Genomic DNA, 17,738 nt, shown 5'->3' with positions numbered 1-17,738 from the left:
TTGGATTGGATGTTGTGTTTGTTTTTCCATTTATATAAACAGTCAAATTCAGCCTAAACACCCTGTTCATAAAATTATGCAAACTTCCAAGAACTTCATACCTATGTTACAACAGAAGGCTACATATTAAATAAGGAACAAAAGAAGACACCCCCCTCTTTAGTCATGAATGACCATGGGATTGCACCTCCAAAGCACAAGTCCAGGCAAGGTTATTCATGGAAGACCAGCAGTCACCCATGCACACCAGCCATCCCTCTCCATACCACTGATGTTATCCAAAGGAAAGGCAAAGGCCGATACAGCTTGGCACCAGTGACATCACAACTCATTTCTACAGATGAGTGAACTGGAGCAACATGAAATAAAGTGTCTTGCTCAAGAACACAACGCACAGCCTGGTCCAAGAATTGAACTCACTACCTCATGAAGAACGTAAAATATATGTGGTTGTTAGTGTTTTTGATTTTGTGGTGTACTGGAGATGAAATGGGTAACTACTGGTGCTTGGTACATTATTTACATTTGACGGATATTTGTCCTCATCTTGTTTGTTGTTAACACAATGTTTCGGCTGATATACCCTCCAGCCTTCATCAGGTGTCTTGGGGAAATTTCGAACCTGGGTTCTCATTCCTAAGGTATTTTTCGATGTTGTTGTTGTTATTATTATTATTCAGGTCACTGCCGGGAATCGAACTCAGAATCTTGGGGTTAGTAGCCCACGCTCTTAACCACTATGCCGTGTGCCGTGGCATAGTGGTTAAGAGCGTGGGCTACTAACCCCAAGATTCTGAGTTCAATTCCAGGCAGTGACCTGAATAATAATAATAATAATAATAATAATAATAATTACAACAACATTGAAAGACTGGAAAAAGAAACATGGGGAAACTATTGCTTACCTGATTTTATTAATCATATTTGTGTATCATGTTTGCCCCTCAGTTCTGGATGGTCCTTGTCACTCGATCTCATCATCCAAGGATAATGAGTGACTTTTGCATTGACTTTATTTAAAGTGAAAAAGAGTTACGCATTGTCACCCTCACTCTCTCATCTGTGACCATCTTTGGTCCGTTGACAAGACTAGGTCAAAATGATTGGGGATGGAGATGGATGCAGTGGATGACCAAGTTGTTTTACTTGCCTCATTTTGCTCTCTGCACTCTAAAATGCGTTGCTGCAGCCATTCCCATTTTTGTGTTTTCCAGTCACAATGTAATCCAGATTACCTTATGCCATACGTACTACCATTTTATAAGATGACATCTGGCTGCTATTTCTAGCATGTAGAAACCTCATTCATTGGCTTGCATTGAGTCAGTTGTTGTTGATTGGTCAATTCTGTTTCAGTTGATTTGGAGCAAGGATGTAACAACCAATGAAAATGTAAGAAGCAGCAATCTGGAAATCTTCTACTCAAGTCTGTCTTGGAGACTCAACACCGCATGCTATGCTCTATTACACAAGGCTTAACCAACCCATTGGGTTACAAAAACACTTGCCATTGATTATGTTAAATTGCAAAATTAAAGAAATTCAATGACAGCAGAAGAGAAGGGAAAAAAAATCCAACAAAAGATAAAAACAAATTTGTAAAAAAAAAATTGGATGAGAAAGGGTTTATATGGCTTGGAGAAAACATGGAACATATTGGATATTACTCTGGAGGGTAGAATAAGTTCCAAGGACATGTTTGTACCAAGTTCAGTCAATTGAGAGATTAAAGTTAAAAGGACATGAAAAAATTAAAATAGAAGTCGTTTTAGCTTTGTGCAATGAAGAATTTAAAAAAATTAAAAAGGTCCTTTTGGTAAGAAGAAGAAATAAATTTACTAAGTGCTAAAAGAGAAAAAAAATGATAAATCGAAATAAGAACATTAAGACGAAACAAATAACCTCCTGCTGTCCCTAAAGATAAAGATTTTTTAAATCTACAAAAATATTTCTGATTCCTATGATTTTTTTTTTTGTAAATTAAGTTTATTATTGTTTTTGTTTGTTTCTTTTCAGAGAGAACTCTTCTTGTGAGGTGATAAAGGTCAGTAGAGATGTCATATATGAATATTATCATTAACTTAGATTGCCCTTATCCAAACAGAATTTCCCATTTTATATCTGATAGCTGTGTTTATTTTCTCTATCTATAAATATAACAACAACTGGCAAGCCACCGAGAAACAAGCAAATGTACACGCACGTGCACTACACAGTATGTATATGTATATATTTATGAATATGCATATATGTGTATATGTTTGTGCATGCATGTACATAGTGAAAAAAATCCATACCAGTTACTTACCATAAAACATTTTAATACACTATCTAAAAACACTATAAAACTATATCAATTTATGAATTCATATCGAAAAGTTATTTTTTTCCCCTTTTTTTCTTTTGGAGAAAATTTAATCCCATTTAACTACATTTTTTTAACCCTTCACTTTTCATCTTTCCCTCCACCATATATTGATATATATATATATATTTTACTCATGTTTATCTTATCTTCTTGTTCATTCAACTATAACTGCAGTCGTTTTTTTTTTTACCCCAGCCCCCCACAAATGTTTTAATGAAAAGAAATGCAATTAGAATAATAATAATGATAATAATAATAATAGATACAAGAAAGGAAATACTACTAACAATAAAATCAAAAATAAATAGCATAAACAACATAAATTATAAGAGCATTGAGAAAAATAGTTGTAGTGAATAAATAAACAGACAAATAAATAAATAATAATAATTATAATGATAATAATAATAATAATAATAATAACAAAACTAGAAGCTGTAGCTTTCTGCTAGACATGATTTTTGTGAGTTGTTCAATTAATTATGTTTTGAAACGTGTCTTCCCTAGAGGAGAAGCTGACAGGAGCACACAAACTTCTGTACAAGGTTTCCACTCAGATCTCTGAAGATTTTTTTTTTGTGCCAGCAGTCAGACATGATTCCAATATACCAATAACAGAATTCCAAATGACGACTTCTCCCTACACTGTTGTATCTGATGCATATGCATCACATATTGTACATATATTCTGGCTGTGAGAGAAGACACGATGTTAGAGAGCTGATAAAACACGGAGTTATGTTTCTATGTGTGTGTGTGTGTGTATATATGTGTATATATGTGTATATATATATATATATAGTTCAAATGTACAGAAGACAGAGACAGTTGAGGGAACAACAAGCTGGTTTTGGATGCTTGGAAAGAATGGAAAAGTGTTAGACATTTCGAACCTATACTCTTCAATATAATAATGTGTAGTTGCAAAATCCAAGGATCAAGGTGTCGGAAGTTAGTAAGCTTTGAGCTGTCCATAGAAGGTATAAAAAACAACTTATAGGAACAATAATAGTTTATTAGAGTAGAAGGTTTTCTTTTATTCGTTTCAGTCATTTTGACTGCAGACATGCTGGAGCACCTCCTTTAGTCGAGCAAATCGACCCCAGAACTTATTCTTTGTAAGCCTAGTACTTATTCTATCGGTCTCTTATGCCGAACTCCTAAGTTACGGGGGCGTAAACACACCAGCATCAATGTCAAACGATGCTGGGACACACACACACAAACATATACACACACATACATACATATATATATATATATATACATATATATATATATATATATATATATATATATATATATATATGTATATATATATATGTATATATATATATATATATATATTCGGTGTGCATTCAAAGCAATGATTAGTAATATTACGAAACCGGTATGCTTTTAAATCTCTTTAACAACTCACAATAATGACTTTTATTACCTTTATTCCTACCTCAGTTCATCTAATTGTATATAATTATCATTACTTTTCATAAAAAGCCTTAACTGTTTTTGATTTCCCATGTGCATTTTCGCTTATTTTTCTGCTTACTTTCCCCTTACATTTCCACGTGTAGTTTCTATTTTGTTTTTGTAACATATTTCCATTATGTATATATATATATATATACGATGGGCTTCTTTCAGTTTCTGTCTACCAAATCCACTCACAGGGCTATGTATATATATATATATAGCTTTGGTAGATCAGTTCTGCAAAAAATTTAGATTCAGGTGAATATGGTACTTAAGTTTAGGCACCAAAATTTAGTATGGTATTATCCATACAGCTTCAAAATAAGGTGAATAAAATAAAAATAAGCAACAAGGATATCCAGAGGTAATGCGGTACGATCGTTTCATGTGACTCCATTTAATTGAACAATGTAAACATTACATCAAATATAAAATGTAGAGCAATCTTCAGCTGCGCAAAGACATAGAAATTTAGAAATTTAATGAAATTAAATTTGGACAGAAGAACATATCTTTTATAATTAAATCTAAACTCTCTAAGTAGAAAGGAGGAATACAAAAAAACATTTTGACTTAGCCAGACTATACAGGCTTAGTGGTTAGAGTGTTGCACTCACAATTGCTGGATCATGAGTTCATTTCCTAGACGGAGTGGTGTATTGTGTTCTTAAGCAAAATACTTCATCTCACATTGCTTTGAGATCACTTGGACACCTGATGCATGGTACACCTGTGCACCTGTTCAGACAACATCAATTTGATGGAGAGAGTGAGCTAATGTGCTGCATGAACATTTGGTCTCTGTAAATAAATCATTTGACCAGGTCATTCAGCAAAAGGTGAACACTCATACATTGCCTTTGATGGGAGAGTCCATCATATGTTTATTTGTTTGTATGTATGTATGTATGTAATGTGTGTAATGTATGTATGTATGTAATGTGTGTAATGTATGTATGTATGTAATGTGTGTAATGTATGTATGTATGTAATGTGTGTAATGTATGTATGTATGTAATTTTTGTAATGTGTGTAATGTATGTATGTATGTAATGTATGTATGTAATGTGTGTAATGTATGTAATGTGTGTAATGTATGTATGTATGTAATTTGTGTAATGTGTGTAATGTATGTGTGTATGTAATGTATGTATGTATGTCATTTAAAATCCAAGTTCAAATTCTGTTGAGGTTGACTTTGTCTTTCATCCTTTCGGGGTTGATAAAATATGAACCAATTGAGCTGTAATTGACTTATTCCCGCTTTGAAAATTCCTGGCCTTGTGCCAAAATTTGAAGTCAATATATATTATAATAATAATGTTATGTTTTACGGAGGAAAATGATCCAAAACCATATTTGTTCAGTCAAGCAAGAATGATTTTACACATGTCAAAATTTGAGTTCTTCCTGCTTGTGAGGGCCACAGTGGGACTGAACCTGAAACCACATGCTTGATAGATGACCGTCTTAACTATGCATCCATATAGACAGGGAAAGGACGGAATTAAAGGTGTGTGTAGGTAGTATGATCACAACTCCCTGAATGACAGGGTTAATGAAGTGGCAAAGGGTTTGGGGGTTAATTTTGATCTGAGGAGTACAAGAAGAATTGGAATCCTGAAGAACAGCTGCAAGAGACACCTTGGAACTGAAGACTGATAGAACAGGACAGAACGTAGAATGGGGAAGGATGGGCGGGAATAAGATCTGTCTACTCTGTATTTGCATGGAACAGTAGTCATAAATAAATAGATGTTGGGTGGACGTGTGTAAAGTTTATGGTAATGTCACTTCTTCTCAAAAATACTCTTCTCTCTTTCTTTCCTTCTCTCCCTCTGTCTGTCTGTCTCTCTTTCTCTCTCTCTCTCTCTCTCTGAATTAGTAAGCAATATAGTTCAGGAAGTTTCATGAATTGGTTTTTGGTTTATCTTCTTGATTTTCCTTTTTTTTTTTTTTTCTTGATTTTGTTTTGATTTTGCTTTTATCCTTGTCAGTTCTGAAGACTTTGGTTCCTGTAACAGTCTTTGGTCTCTGGCGTCTTAAACGGATGGCATGTATGTTGCTGCTGTTGTTGTTGTTGTTGTTGCTTCAGACGTTGATGTTGTGTTGTGTCCATTGTTCTTTTGTCTGGTGATTGACAACAGCAATGAACTAACAGCAGAGTGTTTCATAATACGGACACCAATCATAACTCAACAACCTTTTAGTCAATAAGCAAGGTGAAGGGGAGTTAGAGTGGAGTAGCGTAGTGGTCAGACAAATTGCAGTATAATCATTTATCATTTATCTTTTACTTGTTTCAGTCATTGGACTGTGGCCATGCTGGGGCATTGCCTTGAAGGATTTATATTAGTGTGCAATGGACAGAAATTAGTACTTTTGAACAGAAATGCCCTCCAGTGTTTGTATCCATTTCAGTTATTTCTTCTCAGTGTCAGCATTGCAATTTATATTCTGCAAGAATCTTGAAATGGGTACCAGACAAAATATTGAGGTGGGGAGACAATTATAACCAAATAAAACCATTGAAAGACAGTTCGCCTGTGTCACCAATGTCCAAATATTGGTTTCAAATTTTGGTACAAGGCCAGCAACTTCAAGGGAGGGAGTAAGTCGATTACATTGACCCCTGTGCTCTAATGGTCGATTACATTGACCCCTGGCATGCTAACGGTTCTGCCAGCTCACTGTAGTTGCATATTGATTTCAAATTTTGACACAAAGCCAGGAATTTAGGGGTAGCGGGTAAGCTGATTACATCAACCCCAGTACTCAGCTAGTACTTGTTTTATCAATCCGAAAGGATGAAAGGCAAAGTCGACCTTGGCGGAATTTGAACTCAGAACGTAACGGCAGATGAGATACTGCTAAGCATTTCGCCCAGCGTACTAATATTTCTTATTTCTTTATTGCCTGCAAGGGGCTAAATATACAGGGGACAAACAAGGACAGACAAAGGGATTAAGTCATTTGCATCAACTCCAGTGCGTAACTGGTACTTAATTTATCGATCTTAATAGGATAAACTGCAAAGTCGATCTTGGCCGAATTTGAACTCGGAACGTAACAGCAGATGAACTACCGCTAAGCACTTCACTTGGTGTGCTAACGTTTCTGTCAGCTCGCCGCCTTGCTTATGTTTCTGCCAGCTCACCACCTTAACCCTTTAGTGTTCAAATTACTCTGTCAAATGTAAAGCTTATTCATTCATATTGTCTGTATGTCTGTCTGTCATGTATTTTCTCATAGCTTTGAGATTTTAATGATATTATTATCAATTTGTAGGATGACATTGTAGGGCAGGTGTCCTGTACACGGTTGTTTTATTACTTTATGATTTTATTTAACGTATCTCTTTATCAGTGCACAGCATAGTATTTGATTCACCTGTTTATTGTTGTTGTTTATAGCTTTATGTGCTTTGTGATTCTGTTCCAAATGAGAATTTATATATATATATATATATATATATATATATATATATATATATATGTATGTATGTATGGTTGCTATTATGCATAAGTGTCATAAGTCCAAAACATTGCTTTTTCAGAAAATGAAACAATAGTTTCACCATTCCATACCATATCTTGGCGTCTGAAGCAACTGGAGATATAATAGTTTGACGAAAAGAACCACCTATTGCATGCAAAAATAAATATTGAGAAACGAACGCATTTGGACATATGACAATTTAACATAATAGCAACAATATATATTCACATGTGGCTGTTTGGTTGAGAAGTTTGTTTCCTGGCCACAATGGTTATAAGTTCAGTCCTATTCCATGGTACCTTGATTGTTTTTTATTACCTCTGCTTTAACAAAGATGGACGTATTGTTTTCAGTTGTGTTTGTTTGTTTATTCGTGGATAAGATATCTCAAGAAACGCTGGATGGATTCAGATGAAACTTTCAGGGATGTTTGGCCTCATGACTGGCATGAACTGATTAGATTTTGTAATCAATCTGGTACCGGACAAGGATTCTGGATTATTTTTCCTTTTTTTACTTAATTTTTGAGAGTGGTCGGTTTCATTTTTAGTATTCTCGTTTGTGAGAGCAGTCAAGTTTATTTCAGATATTCTTGTTTTAAAAATCATCTCTGGCTAATCATTGAGAGGATGTTGGTGTTGCCTTGGTGGAGATTTACGCACTCTGAGTGATTTTGTGTGTGAGTGAATTTGGTTGGTGGAAACTGAAAAAACCCATTTTGTGTGTGTGTGTGTGTGTGAATGTGTGCATGCTTGTGTCTCACTGTCTTGACATTATGTGATAGTTGTAGATGAGAGCTACTGTCATACAAGTGGTGTCATTCATTTCCAATATTGTCTGGCCTCGGAGAAATATTATTTTAGTTGGAAACAGAAAGAGCATCAACCCATAGAAAAATCTGCCTCAATAAACTCCATCTAACCCATGCAAGCATGGAAAAGTGAATGGTAAGATGATGGTGGTTGTGGTTGTGGTGGTGGTGGTGGTGTTTGTGTTATCATCATCATCATCATTATTTAATGCTTATTTTCCAGGCTGGCATGGGTTGTATGCTTTGACAGGATGTTTCAAGTCAGCAGTCAGCACCAAACTCTACTCTCTGCTTTGGCATGATGTCTGCAGCTGGATGCCCTTCCTAATGCCAACCACTTTTCAGAGTTTTTTGGGTGCTTTTAATGTGACACCAGCAGCGGCGGGGTCACCAAGTAATTTGCAGGACAGGAGTAACTTGAAGGACAGAAAGGTGTCTTGTATTAGAAGAGAGACATTTGCATGAATGTGTGTGTCTGTGTGTCCTTATCTTGACATAAGTTGCTAATTATAAACAAATGCCACTGTCATACAAGCTGTGTTATTTAATTGCAATCTTCCATGAAAACATTCTGCAACTGTGTTGTTCATGCTCAAAGAGCTAAATGAAATATTATATTACTTGGAAGCAAGTAAGGTTTGGCAACATGAAGAGCATACAGCTGTAGAAAATCTGCCTCAACAAAATTTGCCTTACCCAAACAAGCAAGACAAGGTGAGCATCAAAACATTGATAATGCTCGTCATCATTTAACATCCACATTGCCAGTGTTGGTGCCACTTAGAAAGCATCCAGTCCACACTGAAAAGCGGTTGGCATTTGGAAGGGCATCCAGCTGTTAAAAACCATGCCAAAACTGACCTCACCTGTCCTGGTGCCACATAAAAAGCACTCAGTCCACTCAGCCCACCCAGCAGGGTGGTTGGTGTTAGGAAAGGCATCCAGCCGTAAAACCCATACTAAAACAGACACAGAAGTATGGTGCAAGCTTCTGTCAAACCATCCAACTCATGCCAGCATGGATGGAGGATTTTAAACGATGATGATGTTCCATATTGGCATAGGTTGGATGGTTGGACAAGATCCAAGGACTGCATTGTGCTCCAGTGTCTAATTTGGCATGGTTTCTGACAGTTGGATGCCTTTCCTAATACCAACCACTTCACAGACTGTCCTGGCTGCATTTTACATAGTACCAGCATTTGTGAGGTCACCATGCCACACCCAAGACTATGGAACCTGAGGTGAGAAAGGGTAGCTTTATGCTTGGAGATGGTTAAGGTATGAGAGAAGTGGGTGGGGTATAGGTTTTTGTTGTAGGAGCCACATAGCTACTCACATTTAGAGGAGAGAGTGAGACAGAATCAGAAATAATTACAAAGAGATAAATAATTGTTATAATTGTTGGGGTATCTTGGTGGTCCCTTAAGGTATGACGTGAGCAGAAGTAGGTGGGGACAGAGAGACTAAGAGAGTAAGTGGGTGGACATTTGCTAGAGTGTATTGTGTTACTTGTAGTAGTAGTTGTAGTAGTAGTAGTAGTTGTGGCCACCTTAGTTGTTTTGGTGGTGGTGGTGGTGGTGGTGGTGGTTGTTCAAGTAGTAATAGTAGTAATAGTATCAATAAGTGCCTCTACAGGAAGGTATGAATAGTGAAGTTGTAGCAGAACTGAATTGTCCAGCTGTGACTATCTTGTGTGTGTATGTATATTTATGTGTGTGTATATATATATATATATATATATATATATGTATGTGGGTGTGTGTATATGTATGCGCGTGTGTGTGTGTGTCTATGTACACACACACACACACACACACACACACACACATATATATATATATACACATTCACATACACACACAGATACATATATATATGTGGACACAAATAAATCAAGATGTTTGAGGTCAATAGGTTTGTTTTTGATAAATAAAAGTGAGAATCAATAGGTTTGTTAAGTGAAACGAGATTTTTGTTGGATGTGTTGAAGTTGTTGTTGTTGTTGGTGGTGGTGGTGGGCAGTGATGGTGGTGAGGGGGGACTGTCAAGCAAGACCATCTATGTACACAGCTTTATAATGCTGGTCATCCGTGTTGTTGCGAGAACACTTCTGCTTGAGACAAACGCACAGACACACACACACATAAATGCACACTCGTATACAAGCAAACACACACGCTCACTTGCAAACACTCTCACAAACACATATAAATGCACAAACACACACATGCACGCACAAATACGTACACTCACAAATACACGCACACACCCAAACACTCTCAATCACGCACAAACACATAGGAACATACAAACACGTACACATACTAAATATTCATGCACACACACACACACACACACACACACACACACACACACACACAAAGGTTAACACTGGTCTGCAGTGTTGTTTACAGATTGGTTCTAATTTTAGACACAACAATGTCTACAAGTGGAACCACAACATCACCAGCTGTTCCGAACCTTTTACTATCACAAACCATTTTGGAAAATCAATTGCCCTTTGCAACCCTACCCCAACCCCTCGCTTTTTTTTTTTTTCCTTTTTTGTAATATTTAAATAAAAATCAATTTTCCAGACATTGATAGGCACAGACATGGTTGTGTGGTTAAGAAGTTTGTTTTTTTCTGCCATGTGGTTTCAAGTTCAACCTCATCACGTGGCACTTTGAGCAAGTGTCTTCAACCTTTGTTTCAGAGCAAACATTACCTTATCAGTGAGGTGGATAGATGGAAGCTGTGTTACGCTTGCTTGCTTGCTTCATGCTCTTACTTGATGGGAGTGGGGTCATCTCAGGTTAGTGGTCCCAGAGACATCATCTTGCATAGACCTGACCAGGTCCACCAGTGCTATCCATCACTGGTGGTCTCATACCCCCTCTGCATCTTCCATATATATCATCATCATCATCATCATCATCATCGTTTAACGTCTGTTTTCCATGCTGGCATGGGTTGGACTGTTCGACTGGGGTCTGGGAAGCCAGAAGGCTGCACCTGGCCCCAATCTGATCTGGTAGTGTTTCTACAGCTGGATGCCCTTCCTAACGCCAACCTCTCCAAGAGTGTAGTGGGTGCTTTTTACGTGCCACCGGCACAGAGGCCAGAGTAGCTAGCATCAACCATGATTGGATGGTGCTTTTTATGTGCCACCAGCACGGAAGCCAGTCAAAGTGGCACTGGCATCGGCCACATTCGGATGGTTCTTTTACGTGCTACTGGCATGGGGCTCATATATATTTACATTCAGTTAAATACATGTCCAGTCATAGAGTGACCAATGGTTTCACATCCATAAACTGCTTAGCTTTATGGATGACTCATCAGACTCTAATGGCAGAGGGTATATAACCCCTCTTCAAACCAGAGGTAGAAATCCATTATGGTCAGTGTGCTTCTTTTTGGATATATGATCCACTGATGATATATATGTGTGTGTATAAGTGTGGCTGTATGGTGAGAAGTTTACTTCCCAACCACATGGTTCCAAGTTCAGTCACACTGCATGGCACCTTGAGCAAGTGTCTTCTGCTATAACCTTGGGCTGACCAAAGCCTTGTGAGTGGATTTGGTAGACAGAAACTGAAAAAAAGCCCAGCATGTCTGTGTGGGTGTGTGTGCATGCATGTGTGTGTGAATGTGTTTGTCCCACACCACCACTTGACATCTGGCGTTGATGTGTATTCACTCCTGTAACTTAGTGGTACAGCAAAAGTGACTGATAAGATCGGTACCATGCTTAACAAAAAATAAGTGCTCAGGTCAATGTGTTCAGCCAAAATTCTTCAAGGTGGTGCTCCAGCATGGCCATAGTCTGAATACATACAGACTTGAGGGAGATTTGGCTGCTATTTCTTGAAGTTCAAGCATCTGCATGAAAGCTTCCTCATTAGCTGTTATTCTTGCTGTTGTCGTTGATACTACTGGTGATGCTGTAAATGTTGCACTTATAAACAGTAACACCGAAACAAAAAAATGGTGGGGAAGAGGTGGGTTATATACCCCCCCCCCCCCTCCTTCCTTCCTATGCATGCATCTCCGTCCTATCCTTTTATCTGAATTCATTCCTCAACTGAAATTTCACTAAATCTCATTCTTTGAAGTCTTATTTTTTATTTTTCTTAAATATAGCTTATATTTGTTTGTTTAAATTTTTTTTTTTGCACATATGTGTTCATACGTAAGTGTCTGTGTTCATATATATATATATATATATCCATATATATATATATATATATATATATATATATATCTATATATATATATATATATATATATATATAAATATATATATATATATATATATAATATACGTGTCTGTGTTCATATATATATATATATATATATATATATATATATAATATATGTGTGTGTATATATATATATATATATATATATATATATATATATATATAATATATGTGTGTGTGTATATATATATATATATATATATATATATATAATATATGTGTGTGTATATATATATATATATATATATATATAATATACATGTGTGTGTGTGTATATATATATATATATATATATATATATATATATATACATACACACACACACACATTCATATGTGTGTATATATGTATATATACATTTGTGTATATATATATATATGTTCATATACGTGTGTGTGTATATATATATATATAAATATATACATATACACACACATACATACATGCATATAAATGTATATATTTATATATACAAATATATACATATCAATACATACATATGTGTGTGTGTGTATATATATAAATATGTACACACACGTACACACATATATGTATATATAAATATATGGCTGTGTGTATGTATGTATGTTGTTTTTCTATTTTCTTCTATTTGGTAATGGTAAATAATTAGAGAACCACACAAGTGTTAACTGTGAAACGTCTTTCACACCATATATTTTCACAGTGCATTCACATCAGCTGACAAACATTTGATGTGCTCTTGTTTTAAATACTTTATACCTTTGAACGATATAAAAATACCAGGACGATGATGCAAAAATAGAAAAAGAATTACAAACTAGTCTACACACACACACACACACACACACACGCACACAGTCTCCTTTTTTTTCTTTTCTTTTTTTTTTTTACTTGTTTCAGTCATTGGATTGTGGCCTTGCTAAGGCACTACCATGAAGGGTTTGGCTGAAATAAATTGACCTTAGTACTTTTGTTTCTTTCTTTCTCTTTTTCTTTGAAGCCTGGTTCTTATTTATTTTTTTTTTGGTCTCTTTTAGTAAACTGCTCAGTTGCAGGGACAGAAACAAAACAACACCATTTGCTAAGCAGTGTGCATGGTGGACAAACACAATGCGAATACATACACACATGAAAACACACACACACACACACACATGCATATATATGCAATGGGCTTCCTTCAGTTTCCATCTCCCAAATCCACTCACAAAGCTTTGGTCAGCCTGGGGCTATAGTATAAAAATTCTTACCCAGGGTGCCATGTAGTGGAACTGAACCCAAGACCACACGGTTGCAAAACAAGCTCCTCAACCATACAGCCACACCTACACCCACCACACAACCATGCCATGTATTCCTTTATTCTTGTCTTTTATTGGTTTGAGTCATTGGATTGTGGCCATGCTGTAGCATCACATTTCAAGGATTTTTGATACTCATGTCAGATTCAGTATTTAGTCTGGTACATATTTTTCAATATCTGTTTATCAAACAGCTATGTTTACCGTTTCTTATACGGACACATAACTCAGTAGAACTCCGCACCAGAGTGCTTTAATTCTTTTGTTGCCATATTTCTGTTGAAGTTTTTATTATTTTATTTATGCGCCCTTTTTAAAGCCTAGCCAGGCTCATGGGGCCCGGTTTCCCGGTTTCTATGGTGTATGCATTCCCCCCCCCCCTACCAGCTGGACAGGATGCCAGTCCATTGCAGCTTTATTCAAAAAACAAAAAGAAAGAATGAGAGAAAGAGTACAACAGGGGTTGTCACCACCCTCTGTCGGAGCCTAGTAGAACTTTAGGTGTTTTCGCTCAATGAATACACGCAATACCCAGTCTGGGAATTGAAACTGCGATCCTTCGACTGCGAGTCCGCTGCCCTGACCACTGGGCCATTGCGCCTCCACTTCTGTTGAAGTACTCTGCCTTTCTTTCAATGAATTTTGAAAATATGAAAAGTTTAGTAAAAATCATTTTGTCATTATTAAGCTGTTGTTTGAGACATAAATGAACATGACATTTTGATGGAAGGTTTTAATTTAAATATGTTTTGAAGAAGTTTGTATCATAGCACTAAGGGCTGCCTCAGGCAGGTTGGTGTTAAAAGGGATAAGGTATTTCTTTGTGATGCATCAATTTACAGATATGCTTGCACACACACACACACACACACACACACACACACAGATGCAGGTGTAGCTTCCCAACCATATGGTTCTGTGGCACCTTGAACAAGTGTCTTCTATTATAGCCTTTTGCACAAAACATGCATCAATAAAAATGGTATGTATATGGTGCAGGCATGACTGGTAAGAAGCTTACTTCGCAACTACATGGTTTCAAGTTCAGTCCCACTGTGTGACACCTTCGGCAAATGTCTTCTACTATAGTCTCAGGCCAACCAAAGCATTGTGAGTGGATTGGGTAGATGGAAACTGAAAGAAGCCCATTATAAATTTGTGTGTGCATGTACATGTGCGTGTTCCTTTGTATCTGTGTTTGTCTCCCACCACCACTTGACGATCGGTATTGGTGTGTTAACATCCCTTTAACTTAGCAGCTCAGCAAAAGAGTCCAATAGAATAGATACCAGGCTTAAAAATAATACAAAAAATAAAAGATATATGTATGGTGATCATCAGCTCACTTTTGAGCATAACCACTTTCTCATTGCATATGTCTGCAATGAGAAAGGTTTGATACCATTCTTAGCTTGGCTCCTTAAACACATACCTAAGCTTGATTTTCTTTTAAGTCTTTGGCAACAAATATGGCACATAATTTGGTTAAGAATCCTCCTGACAATAGTTCCACCCATGTGCATTTGTCCAGAATGGACAAATGCACAACATTTTGTCTCAGAGAAACATCTCAAAGACACTTGTATATTAAAATCACAGAGATCTACTTAGAATACCAGTGGATTGCCAATCACAGTGTTTCAAACACATTTGGTCTCTTCAAGAGACAAATACTTCAGATGTTCTGAGCTAAGCCAATAATACACGTTCTAAAAACATTTATTGATTTGTGCAAAAGTAAGCCAGTGTAGAATTAAAATTAATATACACACTAGAAACTATTAGATTAAAACATGGGTATATATAACTTTATAATGTATACACAAACATAGAATGCTACTAGATGTAATATACTCAAGGAGACTCGTACTGTAAAAACACTGGGCTAGCAATCAACTGTCACTCAGAATGACAGTTGATTGCTAGACATACTGTTTCAACCTGATTTAGTCTCCTCAGTGGCAAATATCTTAGGTATGCCAGAAATGCTTGTTCTAGTTAAAAAAAATTGGTGGGCAATTCGTGTGAAAGCTAGCCAGTTTAGAATTCAATTGATATACATGCTTGAAACAGCCTTAGGTTAAAATATCAGGGTGTAATAAGATTTATAATGTGTATATATGTATGTCTGAACATGATGAGCTGACAAAGTCAGCATAATGGGTGAAATGTTCAGTGATATTCCATCTGTCTTTGTATTGTGAGTTCAAATTCTGCTGAGGCCAGTTTTGCCTTTCATCCTTTCAGGGCTGGTAAAATAAGTACCAGTTGAGAACTGGAGTCAATGTAATTGACTTAACTATTAACTACTCTTGGGGAAGAGTATAAAAACTGCACCCATCTGCCAAGCTATATTGAGCCAGGGTGGAAGAGTAGGCTCATCTAACCAGTATGATCTCAAGCTCAAATTCATGGCCTACACATCAGATTGCGGTAGGTGAAGAGAACATACTGAGGCATTCATCATGCAGTGGTCTGAACATAGGCAATCCAGTCCAATCCATATGTAGGTGTATGTATGAATGATAGTATGTTCTGTAGAGTTCTTTTCACTAAATTCTGCTCACAAAGAATTGGTCAGCCTGAAGCTACAGTAAGACATTTGTCAGGTGATGTGCAGTAGGAATAGACAATTCATAGTTGTGATGTAGATCTCTTTCTTATTTGGTTGTGCTTGCAGTCATATGTGTTGTCATTTTGACCCTCACCTTACCTGCACCCTGCAACTCAACCCCTGATGGAGCAAAAATATGATCAAAAATGTTTGTTTTGATATTGATTTCAAATTTTGGCACAAGGCCAGCAAGTTGGGGGAGGGGCAAGTCGATTGTATTGACCCCCAGCACTTAACTGGTACTTACTTTATCCGACTCCTGAAAGGAAGACAAGCAAAGTTAAACTCAGCGAAATTTGAACTCAGAATGTAAAGACAGACAAAATGTTGCTACGCATTTTGCCCGGCATGCTAACGATTCTGCCAGCTCGTCACCTTAATGTTTGTTCTAATATTACCATCCTATCATATAAAATACATTTTTCTTTTCCTAAGATGTGACTTCAAGAAAATTCAGCTGATATTTCAGCTGGTTGAGCTCTTTCATAGTGATTACAGTTGTAGGAACATCACATGAATATTGAGGAAATTGAGAAAGGGAAAGAGTTAGTTTGGTCAGGAAGAATGGACCTTGTTAATGCTCTTCAGAATATTGATTCTCTAGATTTCTATCCCTTATTTATAAATTCCCAATCTTGTGCTATTTATAAGAAATCATTACTATCTACAAGGATAGTTACTCTAAATAAGAAATCACTTGGATCATAACCCTTCAGCATTCAGATTACTCTGTCAAATGTAACGCTTATTTATTTACATTGTTTTGAATTAATAATGCATTATCCGTGGAGGTAACGAGCTGGCAAACTCGTTAACACAATAGGCAAAGTGCGTAACGGCATTTCATTTGTGTTTATGTTCTGAGTTCAAATTCCGCTGAGATTGACTTTGCTTTTCATTCTTTCGGGATCAGTAAAATAAGTACCAGTTAAACACTGGGGTCATTGTAATCAACTTAGCCCCCCCTCCCCCAAAATTGCTAACCTTGTGCTAAAATTTGATACCAATAATATATTATTTGATATCTTCAAAATTTTGATGATGTGATCGTATATTTTTAGAATGACATTGTAGAGTAGGTGTGAGAGGCTAGATCTGGCTGGTTTGGGTATAAAACAGGTAGGGTATTTGAGCCAGATGTAGCCAGGTTAAATACTAAATAGTTAATAACCTGTCCAAATCATACTTGCATCGAAAATGGATATGAAAGCTTTAGTAGAAGACACTTGCTCAAGGTGCCGCACAGTGGGATTGAACCTGGAACCCTGTGGTTGGGAAGCAAGCTTCTTACCACACAGCCACGCCTGTGCCTGATAGTGTGACATCTGTACATCACTGAATTTAAGTGGCAAAAGCTTGGACTACACTTTTGTCACTCTCTCAGTTGCCACTGTTGGTTCCAGTCACAAGCTTTGCAAAA

General features: G+C 36.7%; 1 protein-coding gene across 2 annotated transcripts in view; it reads left to right on the top strand.

The window, feature by feature from the left end:
* The first annotated feature begins 2,003 nt into the window (after positions 1–2,003).
* Positions 2,004–17,738, top strand: part of LOC106870177 (oxygen-dependent coproporphyrinogen-III oxidase) — a 326,333-nt gene continuing 310,598 nt past the window's right edge. Inside the window, exon 1 of one of the 2 annotated variants that reach the window (XM_052976448.2) lies at positions 2,004–2,044. The gene's annotated coding sequence lies outside the window, so the exon portion shown is untranslated. The remainder of the gene's footprint in view (positions 2,045–17,738) is intronic. The other variant, XM_052976449.2, reaches the window with a different exon arrangement.

Source organism: Octopus bimaculoides, chromosome 25 (assembly GCF_046866305.1).
Source record: "Octopus bimaculoides isolate indiv1 chromosome 25, ASM4686630v1, whole genome shotgun sequence".
NCBI lineage: Eukaryota > Metazoa > Mollusca > Cephalopoda > Octopoda > Octopodidae > Octopus > Octopus bimaculoides.
The sequence above is the reverse complement of the archived record's forward strand: the minus strand, read 5'-3'. Positions and strand labels throughout refer to the sequence as shown.